This window comes from Vanessa cardui, chromosome 28 (assembly GCF_905220365.1).
Source record: "Vanessa cardui chromosome 28, ilVanCard2.1, whole genome shotgun sequence".
Classification (NCBI taxonomy): Eukaryota; Metazoa; Arthropoda; class Insecta; order Lepidoptera; family Nymphalidae; genus Vanessa; species Vanessa cardui.
Genome location: NC_061150.1, coordinates 795,370 through 819,047, shown reverse-complemented (window position 1 = coordinate 819,047; position 23,678 = coordinate 795,370). Strand labels below are relative to the sequence as shown.

At 35.6% G+C, this 23,678-nt stretch overlaps 1 protein-coding gene across 8 annotated transcripts in view; it reads right to left on the bottom strand.

The window, feature by feature from the left end:
• LOC124541461 (protein hu-li tai shao) overlaps positions 1–23,678 on the bottom strand; it is a 110,551-nt gene that overhangs the window by 73,547 nt on the left and 13,326 nt on the right. For all 8 annotated transcript variants that reach the window (XM_047119365.1, XM_047119364.1, XM_047119368.1 and 5 more), the window contains exon 2: positions 7,592–7,645. The gene's annotated coding sequence lies outside the window, so the exon portion shown is untranslated. The remainder of the gene's footprint in view (positions 1–7,591; positions 7,646–23,678) is intronic.

Here is a 23,678-nt window from a genome sequence, read left to right as displayed (position 1 = left end):
GTCATCAATCACATTGACTTATCAGCACCATTCTGTAATACCTAACTTAAATCTGATCCGTTTACGGACACGTGTATCCTTTAAATGTTAAAATCATTAAAATCATTATCAATCAATCGTTATCGTTAATTGATCAAACTCAGCGAGTCGCAAGCTCTCACCGAATAGCTAAGAACAAAACGACTGTTATACGTACAATCAAAAGATCAAACAACTTTACGAAGATTGCCGACTTTAAAGTTTTTTATTATAACTAAATAAATATTGGAAAACATCACATACATTACTCTGACCCCAATGTGAGTAGCTAAAGCACTTGTGTTGTGGAAAATCAGAAGTAACGACGGTACAACAAACACCCAGACCAGAGGCAACATACTACGAAAACTAATGATAATCTAGATTGACTCGGCCGGGAATCGAACCCGGGACTTCGGAGTGGCGTACCCATGAAAACCGGTGAACACACTACTCGACCACGGAGGTCGTCAGTATTATTATTATTAACAAGCTGTGCCCGCGAACTTGTACGCGTTTGAATTTAACAACGAAACAAAAAGATATTATTGTAACCTAAGTTACTCCTTATTATATCAGTTAACTGCCAGTGAAAGTCCCGTCAAAATCGGTTCAGTCGTTCCAAAGATAGATAGATAAGATAGTCGGAACAAACAGACAGACAAAAACTGTGAAAAAAAAATGTTATATTGGTATATGTTACGTGTACACATACATATGCATTGAGTAAAAAAGGGCTATTTTAATATTACAAACAGACACTTCAATTTTATTATATGTATAGAAGATATTTAATATTATCCTAAGTATCAAAATCCGGCGAGAAGGACCAATTTTCTTTCTTTATTAATATTATTGACGGAAAGAATTAGTCCTCGACATTGCGCATGCGTCATCTATGTAAATTTGATATAGTAAATAATCTAAACACATGACCTAGATCGGATTACTTTAGGTCTAGACATACAAAATATCTAGACTGAATAACTGGGATCAAATTACATCAGTCGTAAGCGGTCACGGGTCAAGCCTAGATAAAGATATAAGTAATAAGTATCTATATTTATATTAATCTATATTTGTTCAAAATGGAAAAACATTTGCATTCATTTCGAGTCCCATTTGAGATAAATCGTTTGTTTTGCTTCTTTTCTCTGCCCAAATCTATTTGGAGGGGAGGGGCTCAGTATGGCTTTCATGGTGGTAGGGCTTTGCGCAAGCCCGTCTGGGTAGGTACCACCCACTCATCAGTTATTCTACCGCCAAACAACTGTACTCAGTATTGTTGTATTCCGGTTTAAAGTGTGAGTGAGCCAGTGTAACTACAGGCACAAGGGACATAACATCTTAGTTCTCAAGGTTAGTGGCGCATTGACGATTTAAGGAATAGTTAATATTTCTTACAACGTGGCCCATATGCTCATCCGCCAACCTGTACCATAAAAAATGGTTTTGCATTAAAAGAGGTACCTCCACGTTTGATGTTCTATATTAGATGAAATAACCTCCAACAAGGTATTCAAAATCAATGATCAATACATGATTATAGAGACGATAAAAAAGCGTAAAATTAACACTTGTTGACTTCCATGCAGGATGTATTACATATATACATATATACAGCAACAACAAGAGCCTATACACACACATATTTCCCAATGCTGGGCACCTCTCCCTTTTAGAGAAAGTTTTTAACACATTCTACCACGCTTTTCCAATACGGGTTGGAACTAGGGAATACAATCCCGATCCCGCGGGATCCCGATCTCGCGAGATCTCGTGTAATTTTTCGGGATCAATCCCGACGCATTATATGACGAGATCCCGTTCGAGATTGACGGGATTATTAACCTGATTATTATTTAGTTGGTAAGATTAAAGAATAAAGGCTTTTTCCTTTTGAGAAATATGTTATTTTAGTTAACCTCACTATCACAAACAAACAGTTATTAGCTTTTTCAGTTATCTGAATTCAACATTTTTTTTTTAAATTAGACGGTATCCCGAAAATACCGGGATCCCGCGGGATTGATATTTCTAACCCCGCGGGATCCCGAATTTGCAATCTCGAGTCGGGATTGCATTCCCTAGTTGGAACACACTTGCTAGTGGTTACTTACCATAAACATTTTGTTCTTTAACACATGTTCAATTTCGACTTTGACTGTCTATACAGATAATACTGCTATTATTAATGATTTCCAAATATAACTGAGTATAAAATTCAAGGTGATAGCGTCGCTCATAAAACTAGTATCAAGTACAGACGTGAGTGCGTCTGTTTTTACGATCCGGTCGAATTGTTATCTAAATAACGTGTATTGACCCAGATTATAAAAAAAAATAAGCACCACACGATATTTTGCGCTGAATATCTTTAGCATGAAAACAAAGGTATGTTTAATTAGGTTGCAGTATAACTATTAATAATCTGTACATATTATAAAATTTAGTGTCTGTTTAATATTAAAACAACCACTCTGCTAAATATATTAATTTAAATAATTGTATTTAACTAACATAACTTTGTATTTTTTAAATGTTAAAAAAGAGTAACTACTGAGTTTCTTGCCGGTTCTTCTCGGTATAATCTACTTTCCGAACCAGTGGTAGCTTCACTTAATTATAAAATGACGATTCATAAGTGCTTGTAAAAGCACTAAGCAACTAGCAACTAACCATAATAAAATATACAGGCACATGTATACTTCCAAGCAACTACACCCCCCCCCCCTAAACACACCTCCGAATTCCATACCAATTTCACTACCATCCAAGCAATCCAAGTTACGTATTAACACACCACGCTCACTATTTACGCATTACACAGTAAGAGACTCGTAAATCAGGCCGTAGCAATCTTTAGGCTGCGCGAGCGCAGGCCGTCGACCCGATGACTCACGGCCCTTACAAGGTACGCGTAGGCGTTGGTTGCTGATTTCGATATCGCCAATGGCTGTATTGGACTCTTATATAATTAAAATAAGATCGTTGCTATATAACAAGTCACTAACATATAATGACATAATTATCAAAACAAGACTATGATTGAACTGGTTTAAAAAGTCTCAGGTTCGATCCCGATTTCTCGTTGATGCTGAGTTTCTTTAGCCGGTTCTTCTCAGGTCAGGGTGTTTCTTTTTCCGAACCGGTGGTTGTGTTTAATCTGACCATTAATTATAGAGTGAGTTTGAGTATGAGTTTTTGCTATTATCATTCCTCTTAGCACAAGCTTTAAGCTCAATTTGAGCAATAAATAGGAAGATAGGTTACTTCTTTTGCCAATGGCAATGCACCACGCCAAAATCAAAATATACTTTATTCAAATAGTCAATTAAAACAGTTGAATCGTCATTTCACTAAACGCCAAAATTGCCACCGTCATGATGAGTGTCAGAATCGGCTTCAGACAACAGAACTCCTCAATAGTCGACAGTACGGACGCGAAAATGTATACTAATATTATAAATTTGAAAATAACTTTGTCTGTATGTCTGTCTGACGCTCTTTCACTGGCAAACCACTACACCAAAGTGGATAATAAATTTGGTATAAATAAATATTTGACAACATCACATAATTACTCCGATCCCAATGTAAGTAACTAAAGCGCTTGTGTTATGGAAAATCAGAAGTAACGACGTCACAAACACCTAGACCCAAGACATCGTAAAAAACTAACGAACATTTTATAACACCGATTCGGCCGGTAATCGAACACAGTACCTCGGAGAGATCCATGAAAACCGTTGTACATACTATTCGACCATTTATTTATTTATTTATTTAATCCATTACAACTTGCTTAGCGCTAATATTTGCAATAAATACATATAACATTTATTTTATATAGAAAAGTAACACTTATGTTATTAAAATATGGAGGTATGAAGCAGACTTAAACTGCAAGGAAGGACATAGGATATTTTTTGCCTTACACATGACGCGAGCGAATCCACGAGCGACAATTAGTTCGCATAAAAAAATATGCTTTTAATCACAGGTAATATTCCTATCTGGTAATCGTCGAGTCATTTCAAACGGTGTACAATATGAAAGTCATTATTTACTTAAAACTTTCTACGTTTAATGCGGGACGACTTTGTTTGCATATCAGTATCGTTTATATAGTCAGTCGTATTTGTAAAGTGAGCCGAGATGGCACATTGGTTAGAACACGTACGTCTTGACCGATGATTGCGGGTTCAAACTTAGGGTACCATCACTGAATATTCATGTGCTTAATTTGTATTTACATTCATATCAGACTCGGCGGTGTGTCTATGTGTCTAATTTCAATAAAATTCGGCCACATGTTTATCCACCAACTCGTATTGGAGCAGCGTGGTGTGCAATATGCTCCAAAAGGTTTTTTTTTTTTTTTTATGGTAAAGGTTGGCGGACGAGCATATGGGCCACCTGATGGTAAGTGGTCACCATCACCCATAGACAATGACGCTGTGAGAAATATTAACTATTCCTTACATCGTCACTGCGCCACTAACCTTGGGAACTAAGATGTTATGTCCCTTGTGCCTCAAGTTACACTGGCTCACTCACCCTTCAAACCGGAACACAACAATACTGACTACTGTTATTTGGCGGTAGAATAACTGACGAGTGGGTGGTACCTACCCAGACGGGCACGCACAAAGCCCTACCGCCTCATGGAACATATTCCCTCAAAAGGGAGATGAGGCTTATTTTATGCACACAATATCTTAACAAATTATAGCCTGTGTTGTTACTTATAAGTTATATTATTGTATAGTTTTATTAAAATCAATTCAGTAGTTTCTGTGTGAAAGAGTAACAAACATCTACACATACAATCTTTCGTCCCCAATATCACAAAAATTTTCTTGAGTAACATTTTAACATTATTGTGAAATGTTTATTTATCTATGTATGGAATGTATTTTTAAATAGTGCAAAACAGTAACTACTGAATTTCTCGCCGGTTCTTTTAGAACTTAATACTACTTTCCAAACCGGTGGTAGCTTCACTAATTGTAAAATGACGATTCAAAAGTGCCTGTAAAGGCCTACTTGAATAAAGTATATTTTGATTTTTGAATAGACAACACACTGAGCCAGGTGAACTACACAAATCTTTATAAGACTACACGATTCCGTACATATCAGCCGTGCACTAAAATCAAAAGTCATACGGAATTAAAAAAAAAAAGCAACGATTACAACTGTCACACCTGACGGAACCCCAATGACGGGTTCCGGACACGGACGCCGCCAATTGGGGACGGGAAGTAGCAAGATGGAATATATAATTCCAGTACGGTGCTCGCCGCGATTTATATATTATATATTTAACGATTTAGTACATTTATCGTCGGTGCAGTCGACATAGGGTTGCAGATATGGAGGTCCTCGGTTCGAAACCCGAATCAGACCAATAATGTATCATTTTTTTTTTAGTTATTTTTCTCTGTAATTATACCAAATCTAAATGTGAAGGTAACTCTGTCTGTATGTCTGTCTGTCGCTCATTCACGGATCTACATTCCGGATCGGCGGTAGCTTACTCAATATAATTATTAAATGACTTCAAATGTGCTTGTAAAAAGCCTACTCGAATAAAGTATATTTTGACCTTGATCAAATTATAAAATTAATTTTATAATTAATCGTTAAGGCGGTGAAGGAACGACCTCAAACTTTGAAGAGCAGGCTCCACTGTTCAGTGCTGCCTAACTTGCCCCTGACTGGCTGCAGCTCAGACGTCCAGTGTGGGTCTTGGACCTGACCTTCCTCAGCCCGGAGCTGCTGACTGTGAGCTCGAGACATGGTTATGTTAGGTGAGTTTAATGACAACCATAAGTGCTGACATATCATGATAATTAGTTGAATAGTAAAGAAGTTGATGTGCTATAATAACGTGTAAAACCGAACTGTACGTATTTAGTGTAGTAACCAAAGATTTTATGAATCTCCGCAAGCATATTCTTTGAGTGACGAAATCCGTGGTCGAGTGGTGTGTACACCGGTTTTCATGGATACGCCACTCCGAGGTCCTGGGTTCGATTCTCGGCTAAGTCGATGTAGATTATCATTAGTTTTCTATGTTGTCTTGGGTCTGGGTGTTTGTGGTGCCGTCGTTAGTTCCGATTGATTGATTTGATTCCGATGAAAATACTACTACTATACTATATTACTATGCTACTTATTTATTTATTTATTTAGGCACACAAACAGAATATAATTCGGGTTACATTTGAGTTACAGTCTAAAATTATTTTTAGCTTGATTATATTCCTAAACATGTGTACACGGCATACTCATTAAAAAAACAATATTTTAGTCAGGTGCTACATTAGTTAGGTACCTGACTAAAATATTGTTTTTTGACTTACATTGGGATCAGAGTAATGTATGTGATGTTGTCTCATATTTATATTATATTTTGATTTTTTCATTTCGATTAAGTACACTAATCATACACACACATTTGTGATCACGAACCTTGACATATAAAACGTATTATTACATCACTAAACGGAAGTACGGCGAAGGTTTCTGCGTACAGGATGTTGCCAATTGGAAATGGGATGCTGTGATCTCGAAACGTAACACATATCGGACTAATTTTAATATTCATCCTCTCAATGTTAAAACATTTAACATATTTTGTCGTTTAGCTGTGAAACTCAGCTCATGAATATCAAATTTCCTTGTGATTTATTTGCTTTTATAATTCATCTCGTGCGGGGCTTTTAAGGAATACAATGTAAAACTATCGTGTATTGAATAAATATGTCATATGTACAGTCAGAGTAAGAAAACCTCCGTCAGTTATCAAATTCATTACTTTATCAAGTCTTAAACTCTTAGTACCTTTCGAATCTAAACATCGAATCATTGCGACGCAATATGTCATTCTCTATCGGTAAAGCAGATTATCGCTCACACTGAGCACACGAAAATAGATCTTAAGGTGACGAACCTTTTCTTACCCCGATTGTACATGAATCAACCAGTATTGGAGAAGCATTATGAGAACTATCCCTCAAAAAAAAAAAACTAATCCCAACTTTTAAATACAATAGATTTTTGGTATTCTCTCCAAATATTTTAAAATGTCGTATAATGCTTTTTTAATTAGTAATAAGTATTATATAGGATAACTACTTAACGCCACCTTAAAATTTTGACTTTCACAAACACCCTTCAAAACCTTTTAAAACATTACTAAGTACAAAATACAACAATAGATCCACTTTTAATACAACCCAAAAAAAAAACCCGAAATTACCCTCAAACACTGCTCTTTTACAGACACGTCACAATACCGGGTAACCCTATTCCAAATTTAAAATTCACATACTGTACAATGAACGCTCATTCCACGCTTGACTCTCAACGGGGGCGGACGTGTTTAATGACATAATAATTGCTCTCTAGCGTGTTCATTTCAACCTTAATGAGGGTCGTGTTATGTTTACATAATAGTTTCTTTGTCCGTTGTTGTTGAAATACATTTTGACAGAATACTATTTAAATTGTGTTCGATTTTTAAATATTTTTAATTAAAAAAAAAACATTTATCAGTACTCACTTAGTTACTCGTGGTGAAACAGATTACAGTTGACACCTTGGAGTCATACACGATCTGTAACAATTAAAATACTTTTAAGACTTATACAGGAAATATAACTTAATCATAAAAAATAGTATTAATATTAAGTTTATGTATGCACTTAAGATTCGGACGACCTGGTCAAGCCCTCGGGGTATCGCTGGATGCAGACCTCTACTCACCGGTCAAGGTGGAAGACATTGGAAGAGGCTTATGCTCAGAAGTGGACGTCTTACGGCTGATATGATGATGATTCACTTTAGCGTCAATAGCGCAATGGTTTATGGGTCGAGGTATGTGGAAGTCGCAGGATCTATCCCGGACCTTGGGCTATTGCCGTGACCGCTCCTAATACATGATAAGCTTAAAATGAAGGGTAATCAGGAATATCAGTAAGTAATTTCTTTATTAATTTATAGAATTGCTATTATTATTTCATATACATATTATTCTTAATAAGGTTAATAACAGTTCAAATATTAGAGTCTAAGTCAGCTGAATATTAAGAGGTCACCACTACCATAGATACCATTAAAGAAACGTCAAATGGTACCCAACTACCATTATAGCCACCAAATATTAACAATGATATTTACCGTGTGCAAATTTCCTTTAATCGCATCTTAAGCTAACCTTTACCCAACGCTGGGCTATTAGCCGGCCATTAGATACACTCTCGCCCGACCCACTTCGATGGTATCGCGGTTTCAGCTCGCCTCGCATTAAAACTAGTTAATTAACATTATGCTTAACGATTGATTAGTTATAAGTTAACGAGTACTTCGCAATCTATTGGTGTTAAGTATTCTAGTTATAACCAATTAGGGTGAAGCTAGGTGGGGTAATGTCTTAAAACCTTAAAATTTATGTCGTTTGCAAATATGTCTGGGTAGGTATCAGCTATTCAATCGCCAAAATCAGTGTTGTTGCTATCTAGTTTGAAGGGAGAGTGAGTTACACTGGGTAAGACACAAAGGGCATGTCTTAATTTCCATGGTTATTGGGGCATCGGCGAAATAAATATACACTAGTATTCTTCCGCGGCATCGCTCGTGTTAAGGGGTGTTGATTGTCATGTGATGAGCCTATGTACTTCCTTGGGAGTTCAAGTTTACTTCACACCAAATTTCATCAAAGTCGGTTCAGCGGTTTGATAGTGAAGGAGCGACACACAGACAGATAGAGTTAAGTACACATTTATAATATTTATTTATTTATTTATATTTACAACTTCCACGATGATCAAAACGCGATTCGCGAATCAAAAATGAATATCATAGACTATTCAACCTCTCGACCAATGATATTGCTTCAAATCAAGGTCAAATGTTTATTTATCTATGTATGGAATGTATTTTTTAAATGGTGCAAAACAGTAACTACTGAGTTTCTTGCCGGTTCTTCTCGGTACAATCTACTTTCCGAACCGGTGGTAGCTTCACTTATTTGCAAAATGACGATTCAAAAGAGCTGACTGAGTTAGTTGACACACAGCCAGACTGAGTTAATTACACATTTATAATATTACAATACAGATATAAAACAATAAACAGAAAGATGGACAGTATAGCCAAAAAACACATTTGTGTTGCTGATATCATCTCATATAATCTGTACGTGTGTTTATAACAAAAGTTTATCATTTAACACGTATGTAGCTTCAGAAGATCACGAACTGGAAAAAGCCGGTAAGCCCCCTCCTTCCAAGCGATCTGTTTCCCTCTTTCGCTAAACAGTTAATTTTAATTCATTAATTACCGTAACACGATTGATTTATTTCGCTGTATCTTTTATTTAAAACAACGTTCCGTCTGGGTAGCTACCACCCACTCATCAGTTATTCTACCGCCAAACAACAGTACTCAGTATTGTTGTGTTCCGGTTTGAAAGGTAAGTGAGCCAGTGAAACTACAGGCACAAGGTACATAGCATCTTAGTTCCCAAGGTTGGTGGCGCATTGACGATGTAAGAAATAGTTAATATTTCTTACAGCGTCATTGTCTATGGGTGATGGTGACCACTTACCATCAGGTGGCCCATGTGCTCGTCCGCCAAGATGAATGAATGAATGAATGAATGAAATATACTTTATTGTACACCAAGCAAAGTACATAAAATTTTAAAACAGAAAAAAAAAAACAATGTTATACAGTATACAATCGGCGGCTTTATCGCTAGAAGAGCGATCTCTTCCAGGCAACCGGTTGGCATAGGACATTATAATAAATAAATAAATTTAGGGTGGAGGTGTACTATAATACAAACATAATAAAGTAGTAAAAATAATACATACATATATAATGAGAAAATACACACATAACTAGTAAGAAAAACATACACACAATTTTAAAATAAATGAGGATTGGAGGAGGAGAAAGGTAAGGGATGAAAATACGATTTCAAGTATCAATATAATATTCGAAAATGCGACGTTTAAATATTTCAAGGGATTTAGCCGACGTACCGCTAAGGGCAAGGAGTTCCATAAGCGTGCTGCGTTAATTGTAAAAGATTTTGAGTAACAAGTTGAAGAGTGAGAAGGGATACTCAAAATTAAATTATCCTCGGAGCGCAGAGAGCGACAATGAGAAGCGCCAAGGAACTTAAATCTCTCTTTTAAATAAAGAGGAACTTTTGGATTGAATAGGATACAGTAAAGAAATGATAGAATACGAGTATTCCTGCGAAGGCGGACTGGAAGCCACTTGAGCTTTTTGCGAAATTCAGAAACATGGTCATATTTGCGAAGCCCAAATATGAACCGTATACAGAGATTTTGAATGCGCTCAAGTTTATTTAGTTGCTCCTCGTTTAAATCGAGATAACATACGTCGGCATAATCTAAGATTGGTAATAGGAGAGTTTGTGCTAACGTAATTTTGGTAGGTATGGGCAAAAAGTTTTGTAACCTACGCAGAGAACCAATCGCCGAAAACATCTTTCTACTCACTTCGGTAACCTGCGGAATCCATGATAACGTTTTATCAAAGATTATGCCCAAGTTTTTGACCTTGTCTTCAAAAGGAATAAGAACTCCATCAAATTTCACAGGTGGTAGATTAGTCCAATCAATTTTCGGTAATAACTTTTGACTACCAATTATAATGGCCTGCGACTTAGTTGGATTAACTGTTAGACCATGGGTTTTACTCCAATGAGAAATGTGTGCTAAGTCATTGTTGATTATGCTTATTGAGTTTGGTAAGTCATTTACATGCGACGTTAGGTATAGCTGAAGATCATCAGCATACAGGTGGTAGAGAGAAGATAGATGTTTAGTTATGGAGTTGATAAATATTGAAAATAAAAGAGGGGACAACACGCCACCTTGGGGGACGCCAGCATTTAGTACACACCAGTTGGAATAATTATCGTTAACACGTATACGTTGCCGACGCCCGTCCAAGTAACAATGAAACCAGTCAATTACTTTAGGAGATATGTTAAGAGACCTTAAGAAAGCCAGCAGAATATCATAGTCAACACTGTTAAACGCATTGCTGAAGTCCAACAATGTCAACACAGTCACCCGCTGCTTATCCATACCAAAACGAATGTCATCGGTAATTTTGACTAATGCAGTAGTCGTGCTGTGACCATGACGAAAGCCGGATTGGAAAGGATTTAAAAGATTATTTTTGGAAAGGTATAAGCTTAACTGTTGATGTACCAGTCGCTCTAGGACTTTAGAGAGGAAAGGGAGAATAGATATTGGACGATAATCAGTAACACAGGAAGGGTTGGGTTTTTTAGGTATAGGAATCACTTGAGCATCTTTCCATGCAGAGGGAAATTTACCCGTGGTTATAGAGTGATTAAGAATGGACGTGATTATAGGTGTCAAAAGGTCAAGGATAGGAATGATCATCTTGCGACTAATGCAGTCAGAACCAACAGCATTAGAGTTGATACTTAAGATGTTTCTCTTAACATCACTTTCAGTAATTAGACTAAAAACAAAAGGAGAGAAATCTGGAGTGGATGAAGCAAGAATTTGATTTATTGTACTTAATTTCGTGGCTCCATCTATAACAGCCGAGGATGAGAAATGCTGATTAAGCTGATCGAGGTCACAGTATTGAGAGTAATTTTCTTGACTAGCTTTCCCAACTCCAAGTGATTTAAGGAATTTCCAGACTTTACTTGTGTCATCTTCCTCTAAAATAGATTTATGAATGTGGCGTCGTTGTTCGTCTCTACAAATCCTGTTGCAGTGATTTCTAGCTTTCTTATATTTTTCCAGATTTACGTCGCTCGCATTACACTTATATTTAGCTTTAGCGGCGTTCTTTTTATTTTGCAAGGATTTTACGTCATCTGTAAGCCAAGGAGCAGGAAGATGCTTAATTCGGACTGGTCTAATAGGCGCGTGTACGTCGTACAATTGGTTCAAAAAGGAATTGAAAATTGCAACCCGATCATCAAGAGATGGTGCAAGCAAAACTTCTTGCCAGTCAATTTTAGCTGCATCCTCTTTCAGACGCTCTAAGTCCATACCAGCAAAATTACGTTGCAGAAGAATTTTAGGTTTAATTTTAGGAGGTTTAATCTTGTAAGATAGGAAAATAAGGTCGTGATAAGAGAAAGCTGCAGCTGTGCATTGACCATGCTTTTGAACATAATCAAGAGAAGAAACAAGAATAATATCTAGAAGGGAAGGAGTACAATTTGGAAAGAAGTGAGTCGCAGAGAGTGGGAGAATATTTAAATTAGATGCTTCAACCATGGAGCTAAAACGAGTAGAGCGGACGTCATTTCTTAATAAACACGTGTTAAAGTCGCCCATAATAATTGCGTGCTTATATAGGGGTACGTATTTATGTAAAAGATCATCGAGAGAAGAGAAATACTCGATCGATGAACTAGGATTGTAGTATACCCCTAGCAAAACTTTAGTATGAGCGAAAACTACTTCTATCAAAAGGTGCTCAGCATGGGGATTAGCTTGACACTGCGACTGGTCAATAATATTAAATGGTAGGTGCGAGCGGAGATATATTGCTACACCACCTCCAGTGCGTCCAATACGGTCGTTTCGTACGAGGTGAAAACCTGGAAGGGCGTATGAGGTAGAAGGTAAGCAAGGCTTCAACCATGATTCTGACACTAAGATTGCATGTATGTTCTTATTTTCAAAGGACGATACTAAGTCGGGATAATGTGCAGGAATACTCTGGGCGTTAAAGATATAACATTTTACCAATTTTAAACTTCGAATTTTAACATTCGAAACAATGAGTATATATTTCCATTTCGTCTAAACGCTTTTACGTCGTAACTAAACAATATAATTATGAAAGACTAGTTAATAGCCTAAGTTACTTCTTATTACATTCATTATCTGACCGTGAAAGTTGTGTCAAAATCGGTCCAGACGTTCCAGAGAATCACAACAAACAGGCAGAAAGACAGACGGATAAAAGTTTAAGAAATTGTTATTTAGGTACATGTACCATGTATACATGTATATGTATTCAGTAAAATGCGAACATTTTAACATGACAAACAGACACTCCAATTTTATTATATGTATAGGTCATATATAGCGTTATATATATATAGCGTTAATAGTCCAAATTGTTAATAATTGATAATGTTTTTTATTAAACATTTAATAATATATATTCATATACCACTGCCTCCCTTCTAATGGTACGTGGTCGTTGACCCGGTTACGTCACGGTCCCATTGTTCGCCGCCATGTTTAATTAGCCGATAGGGTTATCAGTTCGATGTCCGATTTGTGTATTTTGATAATGATTTCATTGCTTTCTTATTATTGTTGAAACATTATATTGATTGATTTAATCTTTATAAAAATATACACACACTAAATATTTTAAATTAACACGGTTAGTTTTATTATTAAAGTTTATTGATTTCGGGATATTAACCGATAAGTGGAGCTCGATATTTCTACATTATCTACGAATGTCTTGTTCACAAGATTCCATCGAGCTACACCGCACAAAAATGAAAAACATGGTAAATATCCCGAAATCAATAACTTCAATATTAAATAACATAGTTTTCAATTCTTGTCAGTATACTTGTTCGGGCTTATTTTGACGGGACTTTCACCTAATGTTGTCTTAAATTTTCGCGATTATTACACATTGAAATAAAACTAGTTATAACGGATTTGAATCGCGTATATTATTTTGGACATCCCGACGTTTCGAGCACTTAACAGCGTTCGTGGTCACGGGTAGACTTTTACCTACCAAGCACCCTTTTTATTCATCACAATCCACTTCTCTCGAATACAATTGTAGTTGAATAAAAAAGCTTGGAATTAATACCTGTTGACTTCCAGGCAGGATAAATTACATACACATAAAATTGTATTTAACTAATGACTGTATTATTTTTTAAAAGACGAGTAACTACTGAGTTTATTGGCGGTTCCTCTCGGTAGAATCTGCATTCCGAACCGTTGGTAGCTTCACTTTGACAAATGTTTATTTATCTGTACTATATACATGAAATGTATTTTTAAATGGTGCAAAACAGTAACTACTGAGTTTCTCGCCGATAAAACCTAATACTACTTTCCGAACCGGTGGTAGCTTCACTTAATTGTTAAATGACGATTCAAAATTGCTTGTAAAAGCCTACCTGAATAAAGTATATTTTGATTTTAATCTTTTTGACTCCATGGCGGTCAGTCTCCCAAACCGTACCTCCCGGCAAAGGTGCCAATTAAAACATAACCAACACCATATAATTCCACCATTCCGGTTACACCCACGCTATGTTTCCGAAGTTTTAAATTGGATTCTTACATTAGTGTGGGTTTACCATTACTAACGCCTTTTATCTTCAACTGATTCTTACTTCCTTGCGTTATTATTTTATTGATATACTAGCAGTGCCCGAGCTTGCACGCGTTTGAATTTAACAAAACAAAATATTGTGCCTAAGTTACTCCTTATTATATCAGTTATCGGCCAGTGAACGTCCCGTCAAAATCGGACCAGCCGTTCTGTAGACTAGTAAAAGCCGGGACGGGACGCTGTTTTAATAAATCACAAATTTACATTATTACAATTATTTTTGAGTCTCAGTTGATTATTTCCGTTTCGATTAAAATTATTATTTTTAATAATAATATATTTATTTTTTTGACTTGAAATTGAACTCACAATGGCAGTCAGTTATCCATTATATTAATATTACAAATATAGATGTAAATTTATCTGTCTGTCTGTCGTTTTATCACAACCAAACCGCTGAAATAGGCTATGTGACAATGCGATAAATAAATTGTGAATTATTGTAATCAGTTTATATTATGAGTTTAAAAATGTTTATTTACTAACGAAAGTTAAAAATAATACTTAATTTATTCAGAAATCCATAAAGAAAAATGCATTGTTTTCAAACGTTTGTCACGTGACACAAAACGCTCCTGATTGGCCGGGCTTATGATGAAGTCACTTTCTTGTAAACCTTGCTTTTCTACTATATGTATCACAGATTAAAATATGTACAAGTTAACCTTGCTTTTCTACTATATGTACCACAGATTAAAATACAAGATACGCCACAGACACCATTCCAGCGCCATATTGTCCAAGTAGCGTTTTTGCACGCTATTTAAATATGGAATTTTTATTGTGATATTTTTCGGTACCTATATATGTACTAGAAATAAGAAAAACAACTTTTACTGGGTTCCTTAACTTCTACTTAATAATATAAAATGGATTTTAAAAACCAGTCAAATAGCCTATTGATTTGATGAAATTTAATATGAAGCAAACTTTAACTCCGAGAAAGGACATGGGCTAATTTTTTGCCTGACACATGACAACCAACAGCCTAAACCCCAAAGGAAACCGCGTGCGACGACTAGTATAAAATATTTAGAACTATAAACTGTTGTTTATGAGATAATAGCGAACGAAACAGCTGAAGATAAACACACAACGGCAGACAATTGACGTATCAGACTTCGTTAAACGGCACGTGTCGAATCACTCGAAAGCAATCGAATAATTGCGTACAGACTTTACAATTGTGAACAATTCACTGCACACATATGTATAAGAGTTTTTTATGTAATTACACAAGACGTACACCAACATATACAAATGTATATGTATCGGAATTATAGAAATTTCAATTTTGAAATGTGACAGTTTTAAATCGAAATAAATTGTAAATAAATAAATAAGTTTTAACAAAAACAAAAACTGTCTTCAAATAAAACACTATTTTGAATACACGAAAACATTATCTTTACGTATTCAAAATATTCTTTAAGAGTTCTCCTAGTAGTAAAATGAAATGAAAAATATTAGACTACATAAAAGTCGCCTTACGATTATATAATTTAGTTGCAATTATTGTTATATTTACAGCCGGTGTCAGCCAATAAAACCCTACAATATATCTGTAACATGTTCTAAAACCTTCTCCTCAAAGGGAGAGGAGGCCTTAACCCAGCAGTGGGAAATTTACAGGCTGTTATTTTATGTGATCATAACCGTGTTATTCGTCTAAAACGTTGCAACTTGTAACAAGAACTAAAAGGACAAGGGAGTTTGTAATTATCGTTTTTTTTATACCAAAACCTTCACAAAAAATTTACAAGCTTTTATGGTTAACGTTATAGTATATTTAGTATCAGCATTGCATCCGTGCGAAGCCGGAGCGGATTGCTAGTTAAATAAGCAAACAAACGATTTGAATAGACAAAGTTATTCTTTTCCAATCTCAACAACCCCCCCCCCCCCCCCAAATCTCCCCTTGATGACGATACACAGACGAGTTCGACGTACCATAAAGCGTCATTGATTACGCGACTCCCCCATAGACTTGTGTAGTCATCTAAGCCCATGTTTGAATAAATAATAAAGGCAGACATCGTACTTTCGGCGTGTTAGGTACTAGAAATAATCGACTTAGATCAAAAACGACGTAAGTCAAGGACTACACATACACTTGCACATCAATTATTTTATGTTTATTTATTATCATATAAAAGAACGGATTTGAGTGTACCTTTTGTAAATCTGAGCTGAGATGGCCCAGTGGTTAGAACGCGTGCATCATAACCGATGATTGCGGGTTCAAACCACTACCTATGTGCTTAATTTGTGTTTACGATGTATATGTGCTTAATTTGTGTTTACGATGTATATGTGCTTAATTTGTGTTTATAATTCACCTCGTGCTCGGCGGTGAAGGAAAACATCGCGAGGAAACCTGCATCTGTCTAATTTCATTGAAATTCTGCCACATGTGTATTCGACCAACCCGCATTGGAACAGCGTGGTGAATTATTTTCCCAACCTTCTCCACAAAGGGAGGGGAGGCCTTAGCCCAGCAGTGGGAAATGAACAGGCTGCTGAATGAGCTTGTTTAATTAAAATTACAAGAAACTCTACAGAATATACTAGACGACATCAAAGTGTAGGAATAAATGATAAGAGTACACTCTGATAAAATTAGTGATAAAATAAACCGTCGTTTTTATCACACTTAATTCTTTATACACTCTTGACCTACTGGTATCTTTAATGTAGTTTATAATCATTGTGTCTATTTTTTTTATAATAAACTAGCGACCGGTGCCTGCTTCAATATGCTATACCGATACTGAATATACTACACAATTTGCTTATTAACGACATCACATTAGAAACTTCTAAAAATATCATTTTTGTATACATTTTTGTTATTCTACCGCCAAACAACAGTACTCTGTATTGTTGTAGGTATTCCGGTTTGAAAGGTGAGTGAGCCAGTGTAACTACAGACACAAGGGACATAACATCTTAGTTCCCAAGGTTGGTGGCGCATTGACGATTTAAGGAATAGTTAATATTTCTTACAGCGTCATTGTCTATGGGTAATGGTGACCACTTACCATCAGGTGGCCCATATGCCCGTCCGTCCGCTTCGATCCTGACGGACCCGAAACGATTGGATGTCACTATTAATAAGTCTTACCATTCCAGGAAATTGGTGTTGTACTAAATATTCAATGCTCTTCGCCAATATTACCAACCTTGGTTACCAAGTGACTTTATTTAGTACTGGCTACCCGCCCCTGATGCTATGACATCACAGTAGAAACTTCTGAAGTCATCAGCGTTTCTTTACTATATTGTCCATGTATTATATACAAAAACCTTCCTCTCGAATCACTCTATCTATTAAAAACAAAACCGCATCAAAACGATTCGTAATTTCAAAGATCTAAGTGTACAAAGGAACAGACAGCGTGAAGCGACTTTGTTTCAGACTATGTAGTGATGATAATGAATACTCAACGGATTTTGATGCGGTTTTCGTCAATACACAGAGCGTTTCAAGAGGAAGCTTTAAATGTGTGACAGATATTCAGAGTTACATTCACATTTATAATATGTATTAGTATAGTTAATGTTAAGATAAAAACCTTGTATGAAACACGCTGAATAATAATAATAACTAGCTATGCCCGCGATCTTGTATCGGACAGGGTTTAATTTTTAATTATAACAGACAAAAAAATATTAGCCTAAGTTACTCCCTATTATATACGTTAAAGTCCCGTCAAAATCGGTACAGCCGTTCCAGAGATTACTCAGAACAAACAAACGGACAGACAGACCGACAAAAATTGTAAAAAATGTTATTTTGTTATACATATGTACCGTGTATAAATACATATGCATTGAGTAAACAATGGCATTTTTAATATTACAAACAGACACTCCAATTTTATTAGGTATATGTAATAGATAGATTTATTATAGACCAAAAAAATGAGCTTTTCAATATGTAAGTACAAAAGTATGACTATAATTTAAGCTTATTATTGACTCAGTACTCTATTCACACGTGGATAACATAGAATTATATATCTTATGCACTTAAAATATAATGGAACATACTTCGTGTCATAATATACAGCGGCCTTCGGTGGTGCGCGTTAAAAAAAAAGAAAAAAAAACCGTCATTCTTTATTGATACAGTTGCTTGGCTAAATATTGGAAGGTAACCTGCATTTTTCGAAGTTACATGTGACCATAACACGAACTTATAACATGGAAGAAACTGGTGTAAACTGGTATTTATAGAATTTTCTAATGTAATGTCGTATATTAACAAATTCTGTTGTATATTTAGTATCAGCATTGCACCCGTGCGAAGTGGGGTGGGTCGCTAGTAAAATATATAAGCATTCCGGAAGCTACTTTGTTATACTACGTAGAGGAATTTTGAACGTATTTGGTACGTTTTCTGAGATCATAATTGACCCATAAGCACTACATTACAATCGACATTTTTAACTTTGCCGTTTCGAAAATTTCAATCGTTTTAAAAAAATACATTGAAAAAAAAGGCATATTATTCGATACAAGATTTTGTAGATGACAAAAAAGCATGAACCTGTTAACTTCCAGGCAGGATATATTAATTTAAATAATAATTGTATTAACTAACATTGCTTTGTATTTTTTAAACGTTGAAAAAGAGTAACTACTATATTTCTTGTCGGTTCTTCTCGGTAGAATCTACTTTCCGAACCGGTGGTAGCTTCACTTAATTGTTAAATAACGATTCAAAAGTGCTTGTAAAAGCCCACTTGTATAAATTTATTTTGATTTTGACCTCTCTACAAAATCTCATATAAACTTTCGCCATTATTATATAACTTAGACTAGGAAATCTATGTTGTATTTAAAATATTCGTTATTACTCAAAATAATTCTTAGTCGAGTAACTTAAGTCATATTGACAAAAATCACTCACAAAAAGCGGATTTCGAACGCGACCCACGATACGACCTCCCTTTCACGCAGATACGTGCGTCTCGCTCGCTCGCAAGACCGGTCGGTTCGGTGCCCGGTTTTGGGATAAAAAAAAAAACGATAATTTCAACTCCCGTATCCTTTTAGTTCTTGTTACAAGTTGCAACGTTTTAGGCGAACGACACCGATATGATCACACGTACGAAACAACAGCCTGTAAATTTCCCACTGCTGGGCTAAGGCTATCCCTTTGAGGAGAAGGCTTTTTTAAGGCATATACCAATGCGGGTTATTGAATTCACGTGTGGCAGAATTTCGTTGAAATTAGACACATGCAGGATTCATCACGATGTTTTCCTTAACGCCGAGCACGAGAATTACAAACACAAATTAAGCACAAATATCAGAGGAGCTTGCCTGTTTTAACCACTGGACCATCTCGCCTCTACATTGAAATACATATATGTAAAATATTTAAACAAAAAAAAACACAAAATAATCATTCAAAGATATACATATACATACACAACTTCCAAATTCTCAAATCTCAGTAGATACATCCTTCCTGGGACACTGTATTCGTTTCCATAAGATTCCTCAGTTAAAATTAAATCTCGTATAAAAAAAAAATATTGATAAATATGGCATATTACTCAATACAAGATTACATTAATGACAAAAAAATGTGTGGACAGTATTACTTGATATCTCGGCGTATTATTTGAAAAACCAAAGTAGTGCTTCTTTGAAAAACTATCATTAAAATAAACCAAACGTATATTTTCCTTCATTTTCGAAGGGGAGGGAGGGGTTGGCCTATTCTTATTTTTTCTTATTCTTATATGGCCGAAAAAACTAGCGAAAATATCCTTACCTAATAAATGAATGGTCACTTTATTCAAGCTTGTCTACAGACAAATACATAGATGGGTAACACACTCTCATTTCAATTTCCAACGTTAAACATCTATACTTCTTGTTGTGTTCCAGTTTAATTAGGGGCACAAGAGACATAGCTTGGTTCCAAATCTTGGTAACGCATTGGGTATGCAAGAAATAGTATAATATTTTCTTGCAATACCAATATCTATGGATAGTGATGACTCAGACGATCCATTTGATCATCCACCAGCCATCATTACATAGTATAAAACAGAGTGGCTTATCGCTCTGATACGATTTTTTTTAATAGATAGAGTGATTCAAGAGGAAGCTTTTTGTATATAATACATGGACAATAAAGTAAAGAAACACTGATGAATTAAGAAGTTTCTACTGTGATGTCATAGCATCAGGGGCGGGTCGATAGTAATAAATAAAGTCACTTGGTTACCAAAGTTGGTAATATTGGCGATGAGCGTTGAATACTTCTCACAACACCAATTTCCTGGAATGGCCAAACTTATTAATAGTGACATCCAATCGTTACGGGTCTGTCAGCATGGGAGCGCTGCGTTCAATTATCAATACTTTAATATTCAAGTCAAGAATATGGTAACAATCAAAATGGCAGACATCCACTCTGAAGACAAAACACTCGTCAGATCCTCTAGCTTTATAAAAAAAAAATAAAAATATGAAGACCTCATGTACGTAGGACAACAAATGAGGCCCTTGATTATGATGTTACAAATTAATCGAACAATATCTATCCATCGGATTTTTCAATAATTAAATTACATACGACCTCTTTATACGACGTTTTTCTCTCTGCATTTCCTATCAGCAACTTTTAACAGCTATTAATATCAAAAAAGATCATATAATATCTTTATTTGGAAACACTATGAGGATGTCATTTTTATTAAAGGAAAATCTCTCTTAGGACAAATGACATACTTGTATTCAACTATACCCATACACATATATCAGGTAATTACATATTAACATCTATTTTGGGACTCCTAACACGTCAATTACGCCCCCCCCCCCCCACACACATAAATCAAGCTTAGAAAATCGCTACGAATAATGTTCATCCACTGGTCTATATAACACATACTACAAACGACATAAAATGACAATATGATCTATATCATTTCCATTATGACCTTTATTCTGTGACCGTTTTGACCTTGGAACCACTTGAGCTCGTTCCTTGCTGATGTCATATCAAGCTAAATGTTTATACCAACCAGCGATGTCATCGCCTTCGAAAACATTCTATATTTGTACTTACATTTCACACATACACAAAATTACATTTACACAAATATTATAGATAAAAAAATAATATCTGTTTTAAGTGTATCCACTGGTATTCTTGCTGATTCTTCTCCGTAGAATCTACATTCCGAACCCGTGGTAACTTCAATTTAAATAGTTGTTAAATTACGATTCAAAAATGCTTGTAAAAAGCTACTTGAATTCAGTATATTTTGATTTTCGATTTTGATGCTTTTCCACAGCCAAACCTTAAATTCTAAGGAAGGGCTTACCTTTGCCTAATAACTAACGACCAAACCCTAAAACTCCACAACAGTTAATACGAGTTTAAAAGATAGATACCTATATAGATATATAGATTACTAATTTACCCTTACTGATACACCTTACGACCATTAACTGCTATCGGATCACAATTAGTCAAAAATGAAATCTGCTGGCGAATTTAAGATATAAGTATTAATTAACATTTCTCACATTGACAATATTTGGACGATGGTGACCACTTATCAAAAGGCAAGTATATGCCACGTTATTTTACAAACTCACTCACTTCTCATTCTAAACCAAAAACCATTTAAGGAGAACCGCACATAATATAAGCCATCTTCGCAATGATCGGACACCATCACAGCTGGAAATATGCCAATTTTGGTTTACAACTCATGATTGCATATTTACCATTAGCATTCTTGCTTGACCCAAATCCTGATGATTATCCAATTCGAGGAGGAAATGAGGCTCAGAAATGGCTTTAACCTAGTCTAGAACTTATGGACTTTTACTGTATCTATTGTCTATACTGATTTCTTATTATCTATCTATTTTTTTTTTGTCTATGAATAAAACAGTCCCAAAATTTTTTAAACAGACAGAGTTACTCTTGACGACCTCCGTGGCCGAGTGGTGTGTATACCGTTTTTCATGCGTACGCCACTCTGAGGTCCCGGGTTCGATTCCCGGCCGAGTCGATGTAGGTTTCTTAATTTTGTATGTCGTCTTGGGTCTGGGTGTTGGTGGTACCGTCGTTACTTCTGATTTCCATAACACAAGTGCTTTAGCTACTTACACTGGGATCAGAGTAATGTATGTGATGTTGTCCAATATTTATTTATTATTTATTTATTTTCATATATATAATATAGATATAGTACAACCCTTTGATGTTCCGTTGCTCAATTATATGTGATTTTACGAAACCTCGTGTCCGTTAGGTCATATAAACGTTCGTGTGTGGAGTTTTTATGCGAATACAGGGTGCTTGCGATACAGGTTATATAAGTTGTGTTGCACAGTGAAACTATAACAAAAAAATCAAACGAGCCTGCAACGAAGGAGACTGTTATCTATTCATTTTAAAAAGGAATACTTAGGTAACGTCATCATATAGAAATGCTATTTCGGTCTTTTACAGACGGGTTTGACATGCTAACAAAGCTGAATGGGCAAATGAGATGTTGGAGAGGAAAAATAGCATATCGAAAATCAAAATACATAATAATTTATTCATCAAGTCCTAAGATTTAGTTGTACATAAATGTATCCACATTGATAGAGATTTAGCGAATCGTACCTATCTACGATTCCCTAATTTTTAAAGACATCTCAGCAACAAAACCATACACATAAAACGGTCTTTCCCCAGAGGTTCGAGTATCTTTGTATAGTAACTATACAAGATTATTATTATATTATTACGTAAAAAAACAAAACAACAAAATATCTGAATATCTTTAGTAAAACTATGACTTCGCCGACGTATCACGTCATACAAGTCTCTGATTGGTAGTTGATGACGTGATACTATTGTTCTGCACCAATAGGGTGTCACCCCGCAAAAAAAATCGCATACTAACATAACGACATTCTATTAAAGTTATTGATTACGGGATATTTACCATGATTTTTACTTTTGTTCGGTGGAGCTCGATATTTCGACATTGTCTACGAATGTCTTGTTCACGAGACTTATGAAATTTAAAATCTTATAACGACATTCTGTTTTCATAATCTCCCAAAGTACCAAACGATTAATATACCAATATATTATAGCATAGCTTTCGTTATATCACAATTACATAACCAGAAATTCCGGTCGTCCGGCTTTGGCAAATGGCAAAGCCACTCCAATTTACGCAATACTGATAACA